Below are 24597 nucleotides of genomic sequence, written 5' to 3'. Positions count from 1 at the left end.
GAAGAAGGGGGATACTGGATTATGATGGTAATAAACAACTCAAGATATGGTAATAAATAAAGGAAACTCCTCAACCCTTGTTTTCAAGACAATGCAGGCTGTTCTCATAGAAAACTGGATAAATCACTTACCAATGAACAATTCTAGTGATCCATGCATCACGGTGTTGTACCTTCAAAGGTGATATTCTCTGAATATCTGTTATTATCCTTAAGCCGTAAGTAACTCTTATGTGAGCTCATCATAGCTCTTCATGAGCTCACCTATCATATGTCACTGATGTCATATCATGGCATATGATCATATATCATCTCATATGTTATAACTTCTATACAGTTAGGGAATAATCTGGCTTTCAGGGTCACATGGCAAAAAGTATGACAACTTTGGGTAGCACGAACTACCTTTACTCAGCAAAGACCTGTAGAAGGTGCAGGCTTTTTGGTTTTATGGACTGTGCAGTGGCTATCTGCTATTTGCTAACCTTACGTGCTAATTGTCCTAAAGAGGAACATTTTTGAAATAGTGAGAAGGCAAGAAATTTGAAAGATATGATACACAGATGTTTTGGCTTGAACGTGTGAAAGAAGTATAAGACAATTTTTGATGTTTGATTATTAAGCTAAAAACAGTATTCTTCCCCTCTGTTGCTCAGAGAGGCACCCACCTCTGCTCCAGTTCTTCTCCTGGACGTGTGGTGGCGCTGTACTGCATCAGCCCCTCCTATCACCTCCCACACTGCAGTTAGGCATGACCACTGACCAGCTGTGGCCAATGAAACAGCCAAAGAGAAATGCGTCAGTTCTGTGTAGGAGGGATTCATTGTCGACACCCAGATTTAAGCTTCAATTTCTCTGGTAGTGATCACAGCAGCAAGAGCAGAGAGGGAACCTCTACCAGCCTGGGCCCCTGGGTGACTGCCGTGAGCTGCTCCTTATGCTGCTTCTTTGACACATTTAGGATGGGTGGAATATAAACATTTGTTGTGTTAAGCCAACGAGAACAGGGTGCCGTTTGTTACTGCTGCCTGACCTAGCCTGTCCTGACTAGTAAAGATGGTGACCTCTAGGGCTTGTATACTAAAAAAGAACCATCCCAGAATGTACAGTACAAACCCACTTAGCTTCTCGTCATAAGATTCATACAGCGAGGAGGAGGCCGCAGATCACAGATGGTGGGCCAAACTCCTTGGTGGTTGGTACTGGGAGAACAAGTGTTAAGCCTAGGGAGAATGTGTGGGCAGCCATCTGTCTCTGGCCAAGTGAACATGCGAATGTTCCAGGTCTTTAGGCAAAAGCAGAAAAGGGATGCAGCACTGTGATCAACCGACAATCTCCAGGTGCAAAACTTTTTTGCTCTGTGCCTTTTTTTTTTTCCTACCAAGCCTTCGGATCTCTAGTTCTTGATCATCAACAGAAAACTATATGAAAGCATGAATTTATTTTTATTCTACTTCTTTCATTAAATAATTTCAGGCTCTTGATAAACTGGCCAGGCATGCACTTGGTGAAACAGTTGCACTGTTGATATAATGACACAAAATATTTAACATGTTCAATTCCTTTCATGTTAAAAAAGGAAATAAAATAGTTTTGGAATTAACTTAAAGCTGCTTAATACAAATGTAGATACATTCATTCTAAATGTGCTTGTTGTCTTTATTATAAACATTTTTATTATAAACATATTATAAACATATTTATTTTACACATACTTATTAAGTTAAAAGAAAATTAATGACAAGTGCTTTATAATCATTTCTTGGAGATTTTGAATGTCTGTTAATTCCATGATAACACAGCTTTCTTAGACCAAAATAATGTGTTATGTATAAGAAGTATAGCACATCCATTAGTTATGGTCCATAAGCACTGTCTTAGCCCACCTGTTTAAAATTACCTGGATTATCTTCAAGTGTCATTAGGAAAGAGAGATTTTTTTCATTTCTTGAAGGATGCTAAAAGATTCCATATAATTTTTACTCTAATACCTATGTCAGAGTCAGTAAATATTAGGAGCACTTTAGGTTTCAAAGGACTTCCCAGGTGGCGCTAGTGGTAAAGAATCCGCCTGCCAGTGCAGGAGACACGGGAGACATGGGTTTGATCCCTGGGTCAGAAAGATTCTTGGGAGAAGGATATGGCAACCTGCTCCAGTATTCTTGCCTGGAAGATTCTACTGATAGAGGAGCCTGGTGGGCTACAGTCCATGGGGCCCAAAGAGTCGAACACAACTGAGAGGCTGAAATACACACACACACACACACACACACACACACACACATACATTTCAAAGACTGTGCCAAATGCAAAGACATGTAGTGAAAAATACAAGGAGGACCTCTTTGAAAGTACCTTACTATATTAGGATCAATATTAAGCATGCAATTACACAAATAATTTGTTACGGTCAGATAAGTGTTACAAAGGGGGACATTCAAGCTACTGTGAAGATAATAGACACATTCTTATCTGAGGAGGTCTTACAAATAGCTGTGAAAAGAAGAGAAGCAAAAAGCAAAGGAGAAAAGGAAAGATATACCCATTTGAATGCAGAGTTCTAAAGAATAGCAAGGAGAGATAAGAAAGCCTTCCTCAGCGACCTATGCAAAGAAATAGAGGATAACAATAGAATGGGAAAGACTAGAGATCTCTTCAAGAAAATTAGAGATACTAAGGGAACACTTCTTGCAAAGATGGGCTCGATAAAGGACAGAAATGGTATGGACCTAACAGAAGCAGAAGATATTAAGAAGAGGTGGCAAGAATACACAGAAGAACTGTACAAAAAAGATCTTCATGACTCAGATAATCACGATGGTGTGATCACTCACCTAGAGCCAGACATCCTGGAATGTGAAGTCAAGGGGGCCTTAGGAAGCATCACTATGAACAAAGCTAGTGGAGGTGATGGAATTCCAGTTGAGCTATTTCAAATCCTGGAAGATGATGCTGTGAAAGTGCTGCACTCAGTATGCCAGCAAATCTGGAAAACTCAGCAGTGGCTACAGGACTGGAAAAGTTTTCATCCCAATCCCAAAGAAAGGCAATGTCAAAGAATGCTTAAACTACTGCACAATTGCACTCATCTCACACGATAGTAAAGTAATGCTCAAAATTCTCCAAGCCAGGCTTCAGCAATATGTGAACCGTGAACTTCCAGATGTTCAAGCTGGTTTTAGAAAAGGCAGAGGAACCAGAGATTAAATTGCCAACATCTGCTGGATCATCGAAAAAGCAAGAGAGTTCCAGAAAAACATATATTTCTGCTTTATTGAACTATGCCAAAGCCTTTGACTGTGTGGATCACAATAAATTGTGGAAAATTCTGAAAGAGATGGGAATACCAGACCACCTGACCTGCCTCTTAAGAAACCTGTATGCAGGTCAGGAAGCAACAGTTAGAACTGGACATGGAACAACAGACTGGTTCCAAATAGGAAAAGGAGTACGTCAAGGCTGTATTGTCACCCTGCTTGTTTAACTTATATGCAGAGTATATCATGAGAAACGCTGGGCTGGAAGAAGCACAAGCTGGAATCAAGATTGTCAGGAGAAATATCAATAACCTCAGATATGCAGATGACACCACCCTTATGGCAGAAAGTGAAGAACTAAAGAGCCTCTTGATGAAAGTGAAAGAGGAGAGTGAAAAAGTTGGCTTAAAGCTCAACATTCAGAAAACTAAGATCATGGCATCTGGTCCCATCACTTCATGGGAAATAGATGGGGAAACAGTGGAAACAGTGAGAGACTTTATTTTTGGGGGCTCCAAAATCACTGCTGATGGTGATTGCAGCCATGAAATTAAAAGACATTTATTCCTTGGAATGAAAATTATGACCAACATAGATAGCATATTAAAAAGAAGGGACATTACTTTGTCAACAAAGGTCCGTCTAGTCAAGGCTATGGTTTTTCCAGTAGTCATGTGTGGATGTGAGAGTTGGACTATAAAGAAAGCTGAGTACCAAAGAATTGATGCTTTTAAACTATGGTGTTGGAGAAGACTCTTGAGAGTTCCTTGGACTGCAAGGAGATCCAACCAGTCCATCCTAAAGGAGATCAGTCCTGGGTGTTCATTGGAAGGTCTGATGTTGAAGCTGAAACTCCAAGTACTTTGGCTACCTGATGTGAAGAGCTGACTCATTTGAAAAGACCCCGATGCTGGGCAAGACTGAGGGAAGGAGGAGAAAGGGACGACAGAAGATGAGATGGTTGGATGGCATCACCAACTCAATGGACATGAGTTTGGGTGGGCTCCAGGAGTTGGTGTTGGACAGGGAAGCCTGGCATGCTGCAGCTCATGGGGTCGCAGAGAGTTGGACACCACTGAGAGAATGAACTGTACTGAACTGAACTGAATCTTATGTGAAGTTCAAGGAAGTTTTTCTAGAAGAATAAAACATAAGCTAAGAGAAACTTGAAACACAGATAGGAAGCAGACAAAGGGACAGAGAAAGACTCTTCCAGATGGTGGGATTAGCTTTGCAAAAGCTAGATAACTAGAAGTGATGTTATATATTCAAGGAATAAAGTAAGAAATAAAATAAGTGTCCAAAAAAAAAAAATGGGGAGTGGTGGAAACAGACTGGAGCAAACAGATCTGGCAAAAGACCAATGTAGGTTGCTGATATAGATAGACATAGAGAGAGTTATAAATATCTATGGAATAAGTGAATGAGTTTGCCTAGGGAGAGTATTTGGAATGAGCACATAGAACCTTCTTCAGGATTTAGAAATGAATCTCAAAGAATTCCTACATTTAAAGTTGGAGGAAGAGAAAAAAACAATGGGGGAAGAGCTGTTATTGAATCAGGGGGAAAACGAAATATGGTGTTACTAAAAGCAAAGAAAGAGTCTTTCAAGTTTATGGAGTGGGGCTAGTCCCCATCTCAAGCTAAATGTTCACAGGAATAGAGACGCTGTGTTGTGAGACCTTCTTATTTTATAAAAAAAGCAAAAATCTAGATCATATACAATTCTTCAATTTTAAAATCAAGATTAATTGCTAAAATTGTACAAACTCTGCCAATAGGCTGGAAATGATGCCATTTTAGAAACTCTGTGTCATACTAAGATTTGTAACCAAGCTATTTGGTTTAATCAGATACATAGAAAATTAGCAAAAACATTTGGCTGTAATACTTATTTCAGCAGGTATTGAAACATTGTACAGCCAGAAACAGGGATGTACTGAAACAAGTAAAACTACTAAGGTTTTACAGCCAGGTGTTCAGTTCAGTTGACAGCTAGTAGGGCTTACTCTATAGATGACAGTATGAAATGTAGTCATGGTCTTAACACCAGGGATAAATTTGCACATGAGCAAGAACAGGCCCCAATATATGTTATTTTACTGCTTGCTCCATTTAATGCATAAGAAGAAATCCTCTTTCATCTTCCCTGATTCTAATCTCACCAGACAGACCCTCAAGTACAAGAAAATGTGTTGACATCCTTGATAACATAATTATCTCCACAACTAGGTGGCCCGTGCTGTTACACTATAGCCTGTATCTCTATCAGGATGCACTTCGGGGAACCTTGTATCAGTTGACTTGCAGATCCAGGCTTGCGATGTCTCTGGTGGCTGTTGGGCTTGTGCAGTGACCTCAACCAAAGCGTGACTCCTTCTCTGGAAGTCCCGAGTATCCCCTCTTTGACTTGATGCTAGACTGTGGCTTAGTGTGTGCACTGGCTCTTTCCTCCCCGCTAGTATCTGACATGCACATTAAAAGGAGGGAAGTCTCCCAATATGACTTACATTAGACTTTGGAGGAGGATGACAAAAGAAGCATTTGAATGGAAAACTTGACTAAATCATTACTTGGTAAATCATTACCAAGTTCAAAATTATTTCTCCTCTTCTAAATCTAGATTTTGAAATAATATTTTTGGTGTTTCAAGCATCTACAAAGAGACTGCTCATCAATTAGGGCTCTAGAAGCTGTAATGTTTTTTTAATTTAAAATTGCTTCATTTGCATTAGTATCACAGAGAGAGAGATGAGATAAGAACGGAACTGAATATTTGATCCTTTTGTTATATTAGATTCATCCCCTGAAATCATAAACTATAGTTTGGTGAGCATGTCTTTTTCCTTTACTTTTTAATATTTCTTATTTCTTAATAGAAATGGAAATACTAAGAATTATGATTACCAGAGTCCTCATTTCCATAAGCTATCAATGAGTTTCCAAACAAGATTTGACGCTAAAATAAGATTTCTAATGTCTATATTTCATTATTTCCACATCTATGAAATTTGAAATAACTTCATTAAACTGAAAAGTAAATAAATTGAATTTGCTGACAAGTCTAAAATGTAGTGATGTATATGCTGAAGTCAGTGGAAGCCAGATTGTTTTTCATATATCATGTATAATTAAAGAGGTGATATGTTATCATGTCATTGACTATAAAATATAACCATTATTTCTACAAGATAAAATGCCAGTGGGGTGTGATGAAATAGGTCAGTGTTGGTTTGACCTCTTAAAAGTGGCATCCTATTTCTTTCCTCAGAAAATGGCAGTCCACTTCAGTATTCTTGCCTCAGAAATCCCATGGACAGAGGAGCCTGGCAGGTTACAGTCCATGGAGTCACAAAAGAGTCAGACACGACTTAATGAGTAAACAGCAACAAATTTCTTTCCTCATGACTCCTTTCAGGTTAAATGTGTTTAAAATCTGAATTTGGAGAAAGAAAGGAAACTTTTCTGACCGGCAGTGATTTACAAAGTAACTTCATTATAGATACATTTACCTAAATGTAATCTGGCTGACTGCAGAGTACCAAGGAACAAACAAAAAGACGGAAGGCTTCTAGACATGGGGCCCAGCTAGAGTAATTTAATTCCAAAAGTTTGAATGAAGATAATTTAATGAAGAAACTATTTAGAAGAATCATGGGCTGTAATGAAGAAACTGCTTAAGAGGAACAAAAATAAATCCTGAGTGAGGCATCCAGTGAGGAGCATTTTAGGAAGCCATCACCTGTCTTGGCGTTGGAGGGGCAAAGGGAGGAGACAGTGTCACTCCTGGAGGTGAGGGCAAGATGGAGCAGCTGAAGAGGGTCATCTGGTAGGAACTGCAGTTGTAGAAGAATAGGACCCTGCAGGGAGAGAGCTATGAGAGTAAGAACACTGTATTCTCTCTCCTACACCCTAACCTCCTGCCGAGGCCAACTAGGGATCAACTCAGCAGAAGTCAACAAGCCCAAGGACCCTGGGTGATGCAGCCAGCAGGGCAGAGAGGTGTGGAGAAAGGATCTGAGTGGAGGGTGCAAACGGTGTATACTCAGCACAGATTCACATCCAGAGAGGCTGGGAAGGTCTCCAGGATAACCTCGGGCAGTGTGCATCTGCAGAAACTTGGGGATTCCAAGAAACTTTGCTTGGAGAGGTGGCACTCTGAACCTGATGGTGCCGATTGCCTTTGAATATGGTTGTGCCAGGAATGATGCTTCCCACGTGACTCAGTGGTAAAGAATCCACCTGCTAGTGAAGGAGACGCCAGAGACTCAGTTTTGATCTCTGGGTCAGAAAGATCCCCTGGAGTGGGAAATGGCAGCCCACCCCAGTATTCTTGCCTGGAGAATCCCATGAACAGAGGAGCCTGGCAAGTTAGTCTACGGAGTCACAAAGAGTCAGACAGGGCTGAGCAACTGGGCACGAGCGCAGATATTTCTCACACACTTACTTGGTTGCAGGCACTGTTCTGTTCTTAGACCTTTGTCTTATATTGTATGCACAATACTCAATTGTGAGAGGAATCATTGCCAACGTGTATAAATTAAAAAAAAGAGAGACAGAAAGAAAAATCCCTGATTTTTAAGAGCTTAAATAGCTGTTAAGTAGAGAGATGGGTCGTCAGGCTGAATTCTCATTGTATTTTCAGCCTGTGTTCTTTTCCTTTCCTCCATGCGTCCCTTTGACATTTGAAAGTGTTTGCTTCGCTCACAGAAAAATCAGCAGCAAACCCCCTTCATCTTCCTTCCTGGAGGTAGAAGTGACCGCTTCAGTCAGCAGGACTGTCACTGCAGCCTTTTACTTCAGACCTTCCAAGTCTGTTCCTTTTTCAGATCTGGCTTCAACCCAGGTCTGGTCCTCACTTTTACTTTCCTACCATCTGGTCCACTTCTTTCCCATTTTTTCCCGCTGGCTCCAGTCCCTAGACTCTAGTTAACTACCTCCCATTTAAAAAAAAAAATCTCCTTGGGTTTGGGAAAAATTTGGAATCAAAGGTGAAAAGTGAAAGAAAAAGCTGGAAGCAAGTAAAGAGGTTAGCAAGGGTCCACCAAGAGAGCTGGCAGTTCTTCTGAAGTGGGCAAATGGAGTTGCAGCTGCCAGGGGGCCTGGTTGGTGGCTCTGAAGCTTTGGACACATGAGGAGTCCTGCAGAGCACGTGGCTGCTCTGGTTTGTCTTCCTAAGTTGAAACCTCAAAAAGAACTGGAAGAAAGAGGAGCTGGAGTGAACTGAAGTGCAAAGGGGAAGCATTACACTTCCAGAAGCCTCTTTTTGGTGCACTAGTGTAGGCTGTTACCCTTGGCTGTGGTATGCTCGGTGTATCCATACACAGCTGAATAATATTCTGAGAAAACAGGGAAGATATCACAGGACCTGACTTGCTTAAGAAGTTAAAGTTATATGAAAGGCACTTTCCTAATTCAGTATGCTACTAAAATCTGGAAACTTCACTTTACAATTGAGTCTACCGTGTTTATGGTTTTGCATAGCAAGCTTACTGATGAATATGGTCACTCTCTTCTCTTCGATGCCTCCACACTCTCTCTCTTTTCTGTTGAAGCAACAGATGATTTTCTCGAAGCTAATGAAAGTTAATTTTCAGGATCCTTCACTTGTCTGGGCTCTTTCCAAGACTTTATGTCTAGTTTTGTGTTTGCAGTTTGTTATTCCTTTACTTCTTAATAAAAAAGGCCCCTCAAATTTTATAAACTTCAGGCTCCATACAACCTGCTTGCTGGGTGGGGTTTGGGCTTGGGCTTCAGGGAAGGACATGCTGTGATGAGACTACAATCCTTTTAGCACCAGTTGACAGATTCTCCACTCCTCGGTGGAAACACTGTCAGAATTGTCACTTCTGACTTCATTTTTCTGCTCCATGACACATCTACAAAAGAGTTAATCAGTGACAAATTCTTATGTGATAAATTGCCTCCAAGATGGCTTTCACAACACTCAGGCCAAGTAAACTTGAGTGGTTTAACATATGCATGAATTAAGTGCTGCAAGCCCTTCAAAGAAGCTTTCAAACCAATGAACTCTAAATTGCATGGAAAGGAAAGTGCAGAGTGAGTGATTGTATCTAGTGCTTTATTGCTCTCCAAAAATATTACTTATCAGTATCTTTGGAATAATACGGCCCGTTATTTTTCCTATGGTTCCACTTTCTATTTAGGCAACAAGCATATACATACATTAATGAGGAAGCAAGAATAGATGTCTAAGGTCTACAAACTTTTTTGTAGAGGACAGATAGAAAGGGGACAGATAGAAAATGTTTTGCAGGTCGCATAATCTCCACTATAACTACTCATCCTGATGCTGTAACATGAAAACCAACATAGACAATAGTTCAATGAATGGATGTGGTTGTGTCCATTTATTTATGGACACTGGAATTTGAATTTCATATCATTTTTATCGTCATGAAATATTACCTTTCATTTTTATTTTAAAAATCCTTTAAACATGTAAAGTCATTCTTAGCTAACAAAAACAGAAGACAGTCTAGATTTGGCTTGTGAGTCATCATTTGCAAACCTCTGATGTGTAGTAATAGTGGGAAGAGTATGAGTTGCAGAATACTCAGACTTGATTTCTATCTTGCTGCTGCTGCTGCTAAGTCGCTTCAGTCGTGTCCGACTCTGTGTGACCCCATAGACGGCAGCCCACCGGGCTCCCCCGTCCCTGGGATTCTCCAGGCAAGAATACTGGAGTGGGTTGCCATTTCTTTCTCCAGTGCATGAAAGGGAAAAGTGAAAGTGAAGTCGCTCAGTCGTGTCCAACTCTTAGCGACCCCAGGGACTGTAGCCTACCAGGCTCCTCCGTCCATGGGATTTTCCAGGCAAGAGTACTGGAGTGGGGTGCCATTGCCTTCTCCATTCAATCTTGAGTCTATCACTATTAAGTAAATGAACTTGTGCATCAATTCACCAACTTCCCAGAGCTTCTATAGTATTATCTATGAAATGGGGTTGCAGTACTTATCCTGGAGGGCTGTTGGTAGGATTACACGAGACACAATATTTCAAAGAATTTATCATAGTTTCTCGAGAGTAGTAGTTAATCAATACATTTGAATTCCTTTCAGTTTTCTAGACTATTTGTTTGACTGACTTGACTAGTCTGTTTTTATACAGTCACAAAAATTGAAAAAATATTTTAAAATTAGACACTAAAGCAATTAAGTTTTCAAGTAAAGAAATTAATGAGACAATATGATGAAAATGTCACTTGTATGCAAAATCAAGTTTGAATTGCCATTATTTTAATGTTGCTCTTTGGGATCATGTACTTTTCTTTGCATTATTACAATTTTTATTTTTTAATGAAAATATTTATATGTTTTGAATTTGATAGAACTAGTATTATGTTAATTTTGTGCTTTTCCTATGAGATCTTACTCTATCTGTACCACTGGGCTTACCGTATATAATTTATGGCCAAGATAACACTCACAGTAGAGGACTACAGATGCTGCATGCTGCTTTAGCAGTGTATGTTTATAGAACAATGTGTGTGATTTAACTTCGCTAGTGAACACTGGTGGCTCAGTGGTAAAGAGTCTACCTGTCAAGTAGGAGACGCAGGGTTGATCTCTGGGTCAGGAAGATCTCTGGGAAAAGGAACTGGCAATTCATTCCAATATTCTTGCCTGGGAAATCCCAAGGACAGAGGAGCCTGGCAGACTATAGTCCGTGGAGTGGCAAAGAGTTGGACATGACTTAGTGACTAAACAACAACAACAGCAAGTGTGTACTGAAAGTGTATGTTTGTTGACCAAGGTCACAAAGACCCTTGAAAAAAATGCATCACTTCTAGACTATCTGCATTCAATTAATTCTCCATATGACTTTATTAGTTAAGCCAAGATTCTAGAGCAGTAATTCTAAACAGAGGGAAGAAGTAATGAGCTTTTGTATCATCCAAAGAATTTTTTCAAAAATATTCCAATTCTTCATCATTTGCCTTGCCTCCCACTCTTTCAACAAACAGAACTGTAGAGTAGGGAAAGTGGTTTGTTTATTTGTGTGTTGAAAAATAAAAGCTTCTCACGTGATTCTGACACCCCTATACACACACACACACGCACGCACACAAAATGAAACAGTACTCTTGAAGGTCAATGGCAGTACTTTTCTATCTGTTAGGATTCTTCCTATTGAAGAATCTATTTTGCTTCAAAACCTACTCTGAATGTAGAGGATTATTACCAGGGAGTTACATTCAGTTTTCTCCAGGGCAGCAGTCTGAATTTTGATAATTTTCTCTTTAAGTCTTTGATGGTGGAAACAGCTATTGAGCATTCACTGTAGGCTAGACACTGCCTCATGCTGTGAGGTATAGAAAAGGATGAATACTACTTCTCATTTTTAAGGAGGTACAATATAATAGAAGAGATAAGACAGGTATGCACCTCAGTCTATATTATGACATATAAATGAGAGGTATGTGAAAGAAATGCAACATCCTACTGGAAATCAGAGGATCATGAGATCATTTATGATTGCAGGGACCAAGAAAGTCTTCATATGTAATTGGAACTGCTATTTTTTAAGTGTTGCTAATTTCTAAGAAAATGGGTAAGTGGGCATTTTTTTTATGATGCAATATTGTTGGTAAATTTAGGATCTGATTAATGGTATTGAGGGCTTCCCTGGTGGCTCAGCTGGAAAAGAATCTGCCTGCAATGTAGAAGACCTGGGTTCAATCCCTGGGTTGGAAAGATCCCTTGGAGAAGGGAACAGCTACCCACTTCATTATTCTGGCCTGGAGAATTCCATGGACTGTATAGTCCTTGGGGTGGCACAGAGTTGGACACAACTGAGTGACTTTCACCTTTACTTTGAATGGTATTGATGTATTGGGTACATCTTGATTTAAAAATATTTGAGTCATCTTCTTATGAGTAGTATCCACAAACAGGTTACTGCATTGGACAACGACAGCCTTATTAAGAGCTCCTTTCACTATATAAGAGCATAGAGCTATAAAATCTGAAGTTTCTTCAATGTAACGACTTATAATTCCACCAAAAGCCTCAAACGTGATCAAGCCATATTGATTATAGTTGATTTTTTCCCTCAAAATGAAGGATTCCATCAGAGTGCATTCTAGCTTTCCTGACTCTTTCATTAGAGAAGAAAGAAAAAATTAATTTAACAAATTCACCTTTATCTCTCAGTATGAAATAAATAATCTCCAGGATTCTTACAAAGCTTGTAGACATAAATGGATGGTTTCTAACAGTTTTTGTTAAATTCTATGCCCCTTGGGAAAAAATTGATTTCTGGGTTGCAAACAGTACACATGAAAATTGTAATTTTCACAATAATATTCATTAAATATTAGAAAAATGGGGGTACCAAATGGAGATTTTCAATTTGATACTAAAAGCATGTATTGATTTCTTACCTTCAGGTTTTATTCTAGGAATTGCTGAAGTCAATTGTTAAAGTGTAGTTTGTTTGACTACATGTGAAAATTAGATAAGATTTAGTTCAATTTGGTCATGAACAGCTCATGAAATAGTTAATTCATAATAAAATGAATTTGTCTCTCTTCAGATCCTCATTGAAAATTTCACTAGAGGCACTGTAAGCATAGAGATATAATGAGTAGAAATCCAAAGTACCATAGGGAAATGCTACAGTAAGGCCAGGGTTTTTAAAAGGTAAATTTTGAGCAATATATATTGAACTTGATTTCAATAACTGCTTGAGCTTAGAGTATAAAAGGCAAAATCACTGGGCACTTTTCCTTATTTTTTGACCTCAAAATTTTTCCTATAATCATAACAATTTTTTACTTAAGAGGAACATAATTTATGTGATGATATTGGGGGCAGTTGCTCTCAAAAATATATTTTTAAAAAGTTTTAAAAATTTATTAAATAAACATTTTTGTTGTTTCAGTTGTCCCATTTTCTCACAGTCAAGAGGATTTCTTTCATCTGGATCATTATCTCACAGTTTAGAAGGGCACATGCAAGAATCCATTACCCAGAGCAAGAAGCCATTACCCAGAGCATTCTAGTGACTCAAGACCATCAAGAACCATCACCATATTTGAGTAGAATTAGACAATAAAATGGAAATTCTAGAAAGGATATATGTTTAGGCTTCAAAGTTAACATTGCTGTTACATGGTCATTAGTAATTTGAATAAGTACAGATTATATAGGTTATGTTTATTGACTTAAAGAGATGAGGCTATTTTATTTCTTGTACAAATCATTGAGTCCTCAATAGTAGACAAATGTAATGTTATATAAGTAATGACCATGTCTATATACTGCCATTTCCTAGCATTGACAATTTGTGTCAAAATTATCATTTTGATCTTTCCTAATCTCTTATACTAATATGTTTTATTTTTAAAGTGAGTCAAGTACTATTCCTAAATTCTTTCAATAATTTATACATTCACCAATTCACTTACTTATTTCAAGAAAGCTTTATTCTATTTTGTGCAATTGTTATTTAGTAGTGCCATATGAAGTTCCAGCTTTTCTAAAAGTAGGTGTTTAAAGTAGAATACATAGTCCCTGCTGGGAAATCAAAACTGAAAAGCCTACTTATTGAAAACACATAATTCTAGTTCCCCTAGTTTAAAACCTACCATTAATAGTCTGAAAAAGGGTTCTATAGTGCAAGATTTTAAAAAATAAAACCGCTAAATGAAAACTCATCACCATCTCTAAATCACGCTACATACAGCCTACTGATGACTAATCTAAGTCCTCACACTCCTTCTTTAAGCTCCAGTTAACACACAGTCATTTCTAGAGTGTGATTCTAGGATTAATCACCAATGCCATCACACTTGTAGACCAGGGAAGTACTAGCTAGGATGATAAGTGACATATCTGTAATTATCCTATTCACTTCTTCTTTCATTTGTGAAGTCTTCTTTTCACTTGTGTAATCCTTCAATGGTGTGTACCCCTGTGCCTTGCTCAGAAAATTCTTTTTTATTTATTCAAAATTCAGCCCTTATGGAACAGGCTTTCTGCCTTTGATACATAACATATATATTGTATCTACTTGTTTTCTTTATTTCTACTTCTTTCCTAACTGCTGTTAAACAACTCACATAATACAGGAACCACAGGAAGTAAAGTCTTAAGAGGGACTTTCTTCAAGGGCTCTAGAATGCCTGCAAATATCTCTGAAAGCTTGAGCAGTTCCCTTGGAGCATTTTTTTTTAAAGAACACCCTACTGTTAGACGGGAGAAAGCAGTATCTTCCAGGCTAAGTAACTCTCTTCCATTACTCAAGTGCTTTTTCTTTCTTTTATGATTGTTCCCTGCCTGTCTGCAGTTGTAATGGATGGGAAGAAAATTCAAAGTTAAGCTTATGGCTTGAGGGTTGATGTTTAACTCTTTTATATCCACTAGGATTAGGTTACAAGAGGAAGTAACTCTATTCTATAAGAGCAGAGGAAAATAAAAAAAAAAAAAATGATCTGAACTAACAAATTCATCCAGTTTAACATCCAAGTTATATTTTTTAGTGAACATTTGTCACATAGCATTTATAATATCTTCTGAATGCATTCATGAATGATATAATTATTCACCCAGTTCTGTGTTCTCTGACCTGTTACCATTTGGAATAGGTCTGATTTAAAGACATATTTTTATAATAGTTTCAAGTCACTGGAGAGAGATGTCACAGATTACCTCTATTAGTAGCACTAGTACAACTACCATCACCATCGCCACTACTGATTTTAATCATTACTATCTTAACACTTTTACATATGTTCTTGTTCATTTTCACAATAACTCTTAACAGAATAGGGAGACAACATTATTATCTTACTTTTACAGATGAAGAAACAGAAATTTGGACAAGGTCAGGCAATGGTAGTAAAGGAAACAGTTTTCTAATTGAGAAAGTCTGGCTTCCAAAGTCCATGCTCTACCTCTCCACTCTACATTTATTCTTAATTCACTCAACATTCTATAAAAACGTGTGTATTAACCAGCAACACAGATACACAGACACTCAATTATAAAAATGAGTAAGAGATATGTCCAAGGCACCTTGCAGAAAGATGGGTACAAAGGACAGTAAATGCAGCACAAAGTAGTTTGATAACATATACACAGTAGACAATGAGAACAGAAAGAGCAGATAACCTATTTAGCTTTCACATGAGAGTATAGATCAGAAAAACCTTCATAGAGGGCATGGATTTGTGAACTGTTTGAAATGTAGGTTAGTGTTTGTCAGGAGGGCAGGAGAGAGGAATAATGCAAATGGAGCTGGCACTTGAAATGAAGCCCAAATAAACCACAAGAGGTTTCTTATGGCTGTAGAGTTGAGGTAAGTGCAAAGGGTAGAAAGAAATGACTCCATGGAGTGATTAAGGAGCTGGTCTTGGAGGACTATGCACAGCCATAGGAAAGAGTTTGATTCTTTTTTTGGGAAAATTGTATGTCCAGCAGGGGGTTTAAGTCAAAAAAGATCTGGGTTTGAATGCTGAACCCAATAACACGTGTGATTATGTTCAAGGCCTTGCATCTAAGTCTCTGTTCTCTCACTGGAGAAGTGCACATTGTTAATACTCAACCTTATAACCTGTTGTGAGCATTGAGACAATTATATATATAACATACATCTGATCCCTTATCCCCAGTCAAGAGAGAAAGGAGATGCAGAAAGAGTGTGTGTGTGTGTGTGTGTAGGTATAGAGTGTGGAGTGCTGGTGGCTCTGCTGGTTGTGGGGGTTCTTGGGTCTGGCAGTTGATAGGGCTGTCCACAAAATTTGAACTTTCCTCCTCATTATGGGTTATGGCAAGATTACACTTCCTTCCTCTCAAAAACTAGGACTCAGCCATTGGCAGGCTTATCTACTGAGATGTTTGCAGAAGCAATGTGGGTAGTTATAAATGGGAGTATTTAATTATCAAGTTAAGACCTGCAGCACTCTCTCCCTGTGCTCTGCTGTTTATGGAAGCTTCTATGGAGGTAGAATTTCCATATCCTGCTGGGTTCTGCATGGTTATCAGCCCCACTGTCAACTCCTGCTGGGCCTGTACTGTGCCAGAGAAAATAATTCTTGTTGAGAGAAACCACTGAGAATTTGAAAGTTGTTACTAAAGCATAATCTATCCAACTCAACTGATGCATGAGTCAAACAGGGTGTAGGCTGTTGATGGGTTTTCATGGAATTGGGGTTGGGTAGAAAGTCTCTCATGTGGGGTTACAGGAAAGGTGGGCTAGACGTCACTGAAAGGTAAGTGACAACTTGACGTTCGATAGCCCCCAAACTCACTGGACACAGAACCAGGAATTCTTATTCTAAAACAAAAGTCATGTCAACGTGAGGCCGGCCCAAACTTGGGCCAGAACATTGGAAATCAGTATGGTCCCCCTGGGATGATTGATACATGCATCTGAGGACCATCGGGTATAATTATCTCATTTTAAGATGCAGGGATGGGACTAGCACAGGGTCTGGCGTATAACGTAGGCTCAACAATTGTTACTTGCCTTGTGTGTGTTTCTCACTCAGTTGTGTCTGACTCTTTGCAACCCCATGAACTGCAGCCCGCCAGGATTCTCTGTCCATGGAATTCTCCAGGCAAGAGTACTGGAGTGGATTGCCATTCCCTTCTCCAGAGGATCTTCCTGACCCAGGGATTGAACCCTGGTCTCCTGCATCGCAGGCAGATTCTATACCATTTGAGCTATAGGGAAGTCCTGTTACCTGCCTTAAGCATCCTCTTTTTCCTTCTTCTTTTATAAGATCCTGTGTTTGGTATTTGTTTAACAAATGGTTGGGATTGTTTGAAGTGAGTATTCATAAGAATGCAACCCCTAATGCAACCCCTATTGCAGATTTACTTCTGCAATTTAGTGTTCCTATAAATAAGTCCTTCAGATGCAAGCATAAATGTACTCCAAATTATTCTCTTGCTTCCATTCCTTATTCAGTAGTCAAAAGGCATGACCTCATAACTTTTAGATTAGAAGAGTAAATGCACTAAACATTTTGTTCATTCCGTAAAGTTTTATTCCTTTGTTGTTGCATATCTTAGGGTGCCTTAATCAAAGCAGTACATTTAATGGCTATATGGAGTCCAATACTTTGACACTATTAACATACCTTAACAATTGACTGTGATGACTATCAGTGAAAGGCTGAACAAAGAAAAATCTGTGCATGTGATTAAAATGTGTGCTTGTGACATACTTTGGTTAATATATAATGATAACTTATCAAAATTTTAGGAAACCATAGAATCAAAAATGGTGGAATAACATCCAGTACTTGAGGATAGATAACCAAAAGAGTAATTACAAGGCAGGGTGGGTAGAGATCCACATGGAAGTCTGCAGTAGAAAGGCTGGAAATCTGAAGTTTTGTCAGTCAAGTATCCAATGATCGAGATAAAATGTAAATCACCAGTACCTGGCACCAGAGTCTCATTATTCTGTTGCCTTTAATTTTTTTCTGGTGGAAAAGGACTGACAAGACTAACATTTCTAAGTGTCTGTCTACTGAATATTCTACCAGGGCTAAAAAGATGAATTAGATATTATCTAGGAGTTCACAGAGCGTAAGCATAACAGTTAAAGTAGTGTATGACTACACTAGCACAGTTTTAGAAAAAGAAAACCAAAGTTGAACTGAGTATTAACAGTTCCAGTTTAAATTATGTGGAGAGCAATCATAGCAACATAGTTAGTAGGAATCTTAGCATTTACCTAGCTCATTCTTTTAGCCAATCAAGGTCATACAGCCTTCATTTGAATATTTCCAAATGCTGACTTGAGACTAAATCATATTCCAACTTCGTGGTATGCACACTAGGCAATTGATTAACCTAAATAAAGTTTCCTCTTCCATTTAGCAGTCTTCTTTCTGATACAAAGAAGGTTCTAGATACCTTAATTACATTATTTGAAGTCATACTAAAAAGAAATATTTGTTAATATTAGTAAGCTGGATTCATTCAATGTTTATATGCCAAAATGACAAATAAGAGCTAAAGTCAAAATTGAATTAGATGTTTCACTACCCACCCCGCCCCCCCAGAAATTAATTTGACAGAAGTCCAGGATAAGAAGACCAATGTATGAATCTAAAGCCTTTTTGTAATAGTGATAGATTTGTATATACTCTATGCTTAGAGTATAAAGTTAGAGCATTAGTATTATAAGCCTGTTCTAAAATTGTACTTGGGAGTCTAGACGTCCTAGATATCAACCATGAAGCTCTTTAACACAATACATTGGAAAATAAAGTCTTGGTTGTCTGACTTGTTTATGTGCAGATTTGGGGACTTTCGGTCCAATGCTGATTCTAACAAACATGAGCTGATCAAAGAGAAAAGCCATAACTTACACTATTTTACTTTTAACCATTGAGCACAATTTGTTGATATAGTATACAACATGCAATCTCTGTACCTTAGTGTTTCTGAAAAAACTAATTATCTCTTAGATTGACCACTAATTGTACTAGAAATGCAATTACATTACAGCCATGGAAACAATTTAAGGAAGAAATAAGAAAGATTGCCAAGAGCTGTTAACTACTGGGACAGGTGACATATCTATACCTCAAATTTGATAAGACAAAAACTGGCAATTTCAGATTATTCAGTAGTGCACAAGCAGTGAGGTGGAATCCTTCCTCAGTATACATGGGGGATTGGTTCCAGGACCCCCACCCCCAACACACACACACCAAAAGCTATGTATGCTTAAGTCCCTTATATAAAATGATGCAGTATTTGCATATGACTTATGCATATCCTCTCCAATACTCTAAATCATCTCTAGATGGCTTGTAATACCTAATACAATGTAAATGCTATGTAAATAGTTTTAAATACAATGTAAATGACATGTAAATAGCTGCTGGAGCACAGCAAATTCAAGTTTTGCTTGTCGAAAGCTGGATTTTTTTTCAAATACCTTTCATTTGCGGTTGGTTGAACCTGAGGGTGCAGAACCCAAAGATGGGGAGGGTTGGCTGTTATGTCTAAAAATGTGAGGGTGTTTAAGAATTTTAATGAAACTTGAAAATGGGTTCTGCATTTACAATGAGTCACTAATCTCAATAAGACAGTTGACAGGTTTGTATAAAAGTCAAAAGCCACAGTGATTTGTGTAGATTCAATAATGCTACTTAAAGATCAGGTTATTTAACAAAGCAATGAACAAAGTTTTATTATATATCTATAAATAATATAATAAACTTACCCAGTAAAATGTTTTCCAAAGAAGTCACTTTGGGAGAATATATACCTTTTGAAGATGATTAAAATGTAGATTTTTACTTTTAATTTCAAACTTTTAACTTCACAATTGCCATCACAGTCAGTTTATAATGTAATTGAGGGAAAATAAGTATCACTACTGGATAGTTACATCTTGTTGACATCTGAGCTCTTTCTAAAGAAACACATTTATTGTCAAAGGATAAAGCTTTGCCACCATTGACATTATTAAAAAGAAAATGCTGCTGGTTCAGAGGGAAGATGAAAGAGAACCTAATAAAATGCTTTGAGCAATGACAGCATCGCTGAAAAAAATGGACATCTTTCCATGGAAATTCTGTGTAGCTGACAATGTTCATTTGTTCAGGGAAGCAGTGTCTGGTGGGTGCAAAAAGAAAAAAAAAAAGAGCTTCCATACATTTCATTCTCTTTCACAGCAGCTTTCTTTCCTTGCCAGGTTCTTAAATATGGGTGTTATCTAAGGTTTTGCTATTTGCTCTCTTTTTTTCTCATTTGAAGTCTCTTGTATCATTTCAGTTCTGTTGTTGGCTACAATTATCACTGTTATAACTACCTAATGCATGCTGCCATGCACATTTTTCTTACCGATTTTACAATAAATACATCCAGCCTCTTGTTGGACTTCTCCAACAAATACCTCAAGTTCAACATGACTGGAATGAAACTCATCATTTACCTTCCTACAAGACCCTCAATCTGTTTATGTCCCAGTTCAGTGAAGAGAATCACCATCTGGCCGTTCATCCAAGCCAAATGCATATGCTTACCCTAGATTCTTCTTTCTATCTCATTCTCTGCATCAATGGGCCGTCAAATCCTTTCTTAAAATATCTCCTCATTATTCCCTCCTCTTCATTCCTGCTATCACTTTTTTTTTTAATTAATTAATTCACTAATTTGGCTGCAACGGGTCTTCGTTGCAGTATGCAGATCTTCATCATCTTCAATGCGGCATGGGGGACCTAGTTGCGGCCTGTAGGATCTACTTCCCCAACCAAGAATCAAACTCGGCACCTCTCTGCATTGGGAGCATGGAGTCTTACCCACTGGACCACCAGGGAAGTCCCCCACTATCATTTCTTTAATCAGGTTCTTATTTCTGCTTAGAATGGAAGGGGTGTGGAATAGGTTTCATTGGCTTCTGTTTCCTTCTTACAACCTATTTTCAAGTGTCGCCCAAGTAACTCTGCTAAGATGAAAATAATATCATACCACTTGGCCCATTACTCTAGAACAAAATGCTAATGCATTTCTTTGAGCTTTGGAAGAAAACTTGTGTTTCTTTTTCTCTGTCTGAAACACCCTACCTGCACAGCCACTGTATGCTAGTGTATACAACAGCAGCGAGGGGCCAGGGAGCACGCTGGGTCAACTTTTCTCTGATTTTTGTTTTCAGCTTTGTTGATACTCAAGTTAGGACCACCTCATACAACATGAGTAACAAGGATGAGTCTGAGTTAGGTGACCTTCTGTGCATGGAACTTACTTCATTTCTCTAGTAAACTGGGCTTTTCTTGAGGACAAAGTTGTTGCTGGTTTCCTTTTCGAAGAAATCTCTCTGTAGCAGAGAGCCTTAGGGTGTTCACTGACTAAATGAATGAAAAAGGCTCTCGCATATTCTAGGAAGTATACAACCGAAAAGATGAAAGACAAGCCCTTTAAAAAAAGATTATTCACACCCTGCTGTGAGTGGTCTAATTACACATTTATTTCAACAGGATAAAGTGGAGTAGAAATTAAAATTCTGTTGTGATGAAATAGTCTATTATTTTAAATACAGAGGGGATTAAATAGTTTAATTCATTTAAATAATCTACTAGGTAGAATAACTGTCAGAGTCTTTAAAAACTGTGGATGGATTTAGGGAGCCTATTAACGTTAAAAATACAGTGTTTGACCAAAGCATGGAGAAAAATCTACATTTTATTGTTTTTAAAGTTTAAAGGAATAAACAGGGCTTATATGTGAACACTAGCATAGCTCAGTATTATTATCTGCCACTGACTATTGCCTATAATAAAACATATTTTAAGAGAATATTTTATTAGCATAGATCATGAAGACTTACGAAAATGAAAATATAATGGAAACTAATAAATAGTAGAAGAGGAAAATTCCAGATTCAAAATCCCCTGTTCCTTCTCAGTGTTTTCATAATAACATCAAGATTAACTCAAATCTGAAAACCCGAAGAAAACCGTTAACTTTTCTTTTAAAGATACATGGATTTCAGACATGCCTGTATGTTACATTTGTAAATGTATTTACATAGGTATTTCAATAATTTTTCTCCAAAGTTTAGACAATGAAAAAAATGATTTCAATCAAGTAATTTGGTTTATAAACCCATACAAACCAAACATCTTAATCAACAAAGTAGTCCTAAAATTTTACCAGAAGAAAAAAACATCTTTAAGAGTATCTTGGAAATAAACATGTTTATATTGTAACCTTTACATTGTTACATTAAATTATGAAATTCATAGTGAATTAATAAAATTGGAAACCTTAAAACTGTCAGAGTATTTAAAAATTATGGATGGATTTAGGGAGCCTATTAACATTTAAAATACAAGGTTTCAGGATATCTGAAAGTAAATATTAAGATAATATCTCTCACCTATAGATTTTCATAAGTAGGTCTTTATGAAGCATCAGTAGTGAAACTGGGGAACATGAAAGCTTTAATGTATATTTTAAAATTGTTTTACATTAAATAGTTTCTATTTATCTAAATACAGAATGGTATGAAATTTTAGATAAATTTTAAGACTTCACAGATACTCTGCTTCCTGTGTCTCTTGGGGTTCCATTTACTAAGTCTTATATTAATAGATAAGTGGCCAGCCTCCTCTGCCAATAAAGGTACTTATATGTAGTAAGCAGCTTAAGCTGAATTGCACATTGCAAATATATCCAAGGCTATTTCTCTATTATTCATGGGAACAAAGAAGCAGGTGCACAACTTCTCTGTTCTTCCTTTCCAAGGTGATTCTAGATGGAAGTGACTGGTGACAACTCTGCTTGCATTTTGACACAGAGATTCTTACTATGTTTCTCCAGCCTCAAGTACCTTGTCTAAGATGAGCAACATAATAGGATTCATTAACAGCATTTATTCCCTGAGTGACAATCACCTGCTTACAGATTGGTACTAGATGATTATCGCTGACTCTTCGCGGCCCCATGGACTGTAGCCCTCCAGCTTCGTCTGTCCTTGTGATTTCCTAGGCAAGAATACTGGGGTGGTGTCACGGTCTCCGTAGACTGGGACCTGGGGATTGGAGTCGACGAGAAGAAGGACGCAGGGAACCCAAGTCTCGAGTGAAACACGGGTACTTTATTTGCAGAAATTCATGCTTATATATCTTCAATAAAATGATTACTCAGCCATTAAAAAGAATGAAATTCCACCAGTTGCAACAAAATGGATAGTCCTTTAAGTACAAGGTCACTGAAGGAGTCACTGAAGGGAATCCAAGCAGGCGCCCTTCCCGTGATCTCAGTCCTGAGAACTGCGTGCAGCTCTGCTCGTTCCTGTTTTCCAGGAACTGATAAGGAACAGACAGAGTCCTTGAGAAACGGCACACAGAGGAAGACAACATATTGGATCCCTTACAGTTGAACGTCCCCTGCGAGAGTGAGTTTTCATTTCCTTCTCCAGGGATCCCAGTAGTAGTGTGTTACTAATATACTTTATAGCTTCTTCTTCCTGAGATTTCAGAATCTTAACTTTCATGTTAAGTTTCTATTTTTTCCTTGCATGCGTGCTAGGTCTCTTCAGTCGTGTCTGACTCTGTGCGACCCTATGAACTATAGCCTGCTTGGTGCCTCTGTCCATGGGATTCTCCAGGCAAGAATACTGGAGTGGGTTGCCATGGCCTCCTCCAGGGGATCTTCCCAACCCAGGGATCAAACTGGTATCTCTTACATCTTCTGCATTGGCAGGCAGGTTCTTTACCACTAGCGCCACCTGGAATAATCACCACTGATACTGCTGATGATACCAAATCTAGATTTGATTTTACAGCATGACAATATCTTCAACTAAATCAATATTATACCCTGTTCATAGTGTATTGAACAGCAATTAATAAATTCAACCATTTAAAAATACAGATGCAATTTCTGCATTATTAGGAAGGATGTGTTGAAGTTTAGAACTAAATACCCAATAGGTTTTTATAATTCCTAAAATTTCTATTAATTATGTATCTGCAGATATGTGTAGATACATATATGTAATGTTATTTATGTTGTATTTATAATGCATTTTTAAGAGATTCAAATTATATTTTATTGTATACATTTTCATAGCTAAGAAAATAATATTAATAATTCACTATTTCATAGAAAATCTTAGGACCAATTGAGTTATTTAATAATGTAAATATTCTCCTAAAAATACATAGTAAGCATTAAATAATACATTTACATTAATTTTACTTATTATTCTATATTAATACTTCCAGTATATTAAAAAGTGATACCATTAAAAATAGCAATACATTTCTCTCAGTCGGTTCCTATATAAAGGTAGAAGTTACTTTTGTAAAACACATAACAAAATCTTTGTGATGTGGGTCTTCAGCTCAGCTATAGACCTATATGAACTATTATATCTACATTCAGACAGTAAAAAATCTGCCTGCAATGCAGGAGACCGGGGTTCAATCCCTGGATTGGGAAGACCCCCTGGAGAAGGAAATGGCAACCCACTCCAGTATTCTTGCCTGAAGAATTCCATGGGCAGAGGAGCCTGGTGGGCTACAGTCCATGGGGTCTCAAAGAGTTGGACATGACTGAGTGACTAGCAGTTTCACTTTATCTGAGTACACATGCCCACATCTATTTGTAGAAGGAACCTAAGACCATGCCCATAATGTTAAAGCTAAGACAAATGGAGATAACCAATAAAAAGATGTATGATGAAAGAAGCTGAGTTTGAATATAGAAAATTTCGCATTCTAATTTCACCCTGTGGCACTTATTCGTTAAGGTGTTCTGAGGGTGTCCACATAAGCCATCCGAGTCTCTTTCTGCTCATTATAAACTAGGGCTATTATGTGGACTCAATGAGATCAATGG

The 24597-nt window shown here is 37.9% G+C and overlaps 1 long non-coding RNA gene across 3 annotated transcripts in view; it reads left to right on the top strand.

The window, feature by feature from the left end:
- LOC145530205 (uncharacterized) overlaps positions 1-24597 on the top strand; it is a 441959-nt gene that overhangs the window by 359438 nt on the left and 57924 nt on the right. The window contains exon 3 of one of the 3 annotated variants that reach the window (XR_014071555.1): positions 13163-14710. The exons of the other annotated variants lie outside the window; for them this stretch is intronic. This is a non-coding gene — a long non-coding RNA (uncharacterized LOC145530205). Of the gene's footprint in view, positions 1-13162; positions 14711-24597 lie in introns of those variants that run through there. 3 annotated transcript variants of the gene reach the window in all.

This window comes from Giraffa tippelskirchi, chromosome 12 (assembly GCF_054371585.1).
Source record: "Giraffa tippelskirchi isolate mGirTip1 chromosome 12, T2T-mGirTip1v1.2.pri, whole genome shotgun sequence".
Classification (NCBI taxonomy): Eukaryota; Metazoa; Chordata; class Mammalia; order Artiodactyla; family Giraffidae; genus Giraffa; species Giraffa tippelskirchi.
This window is presented reverse-complemented; position numbering and strand designations above follow the sequence as displayed.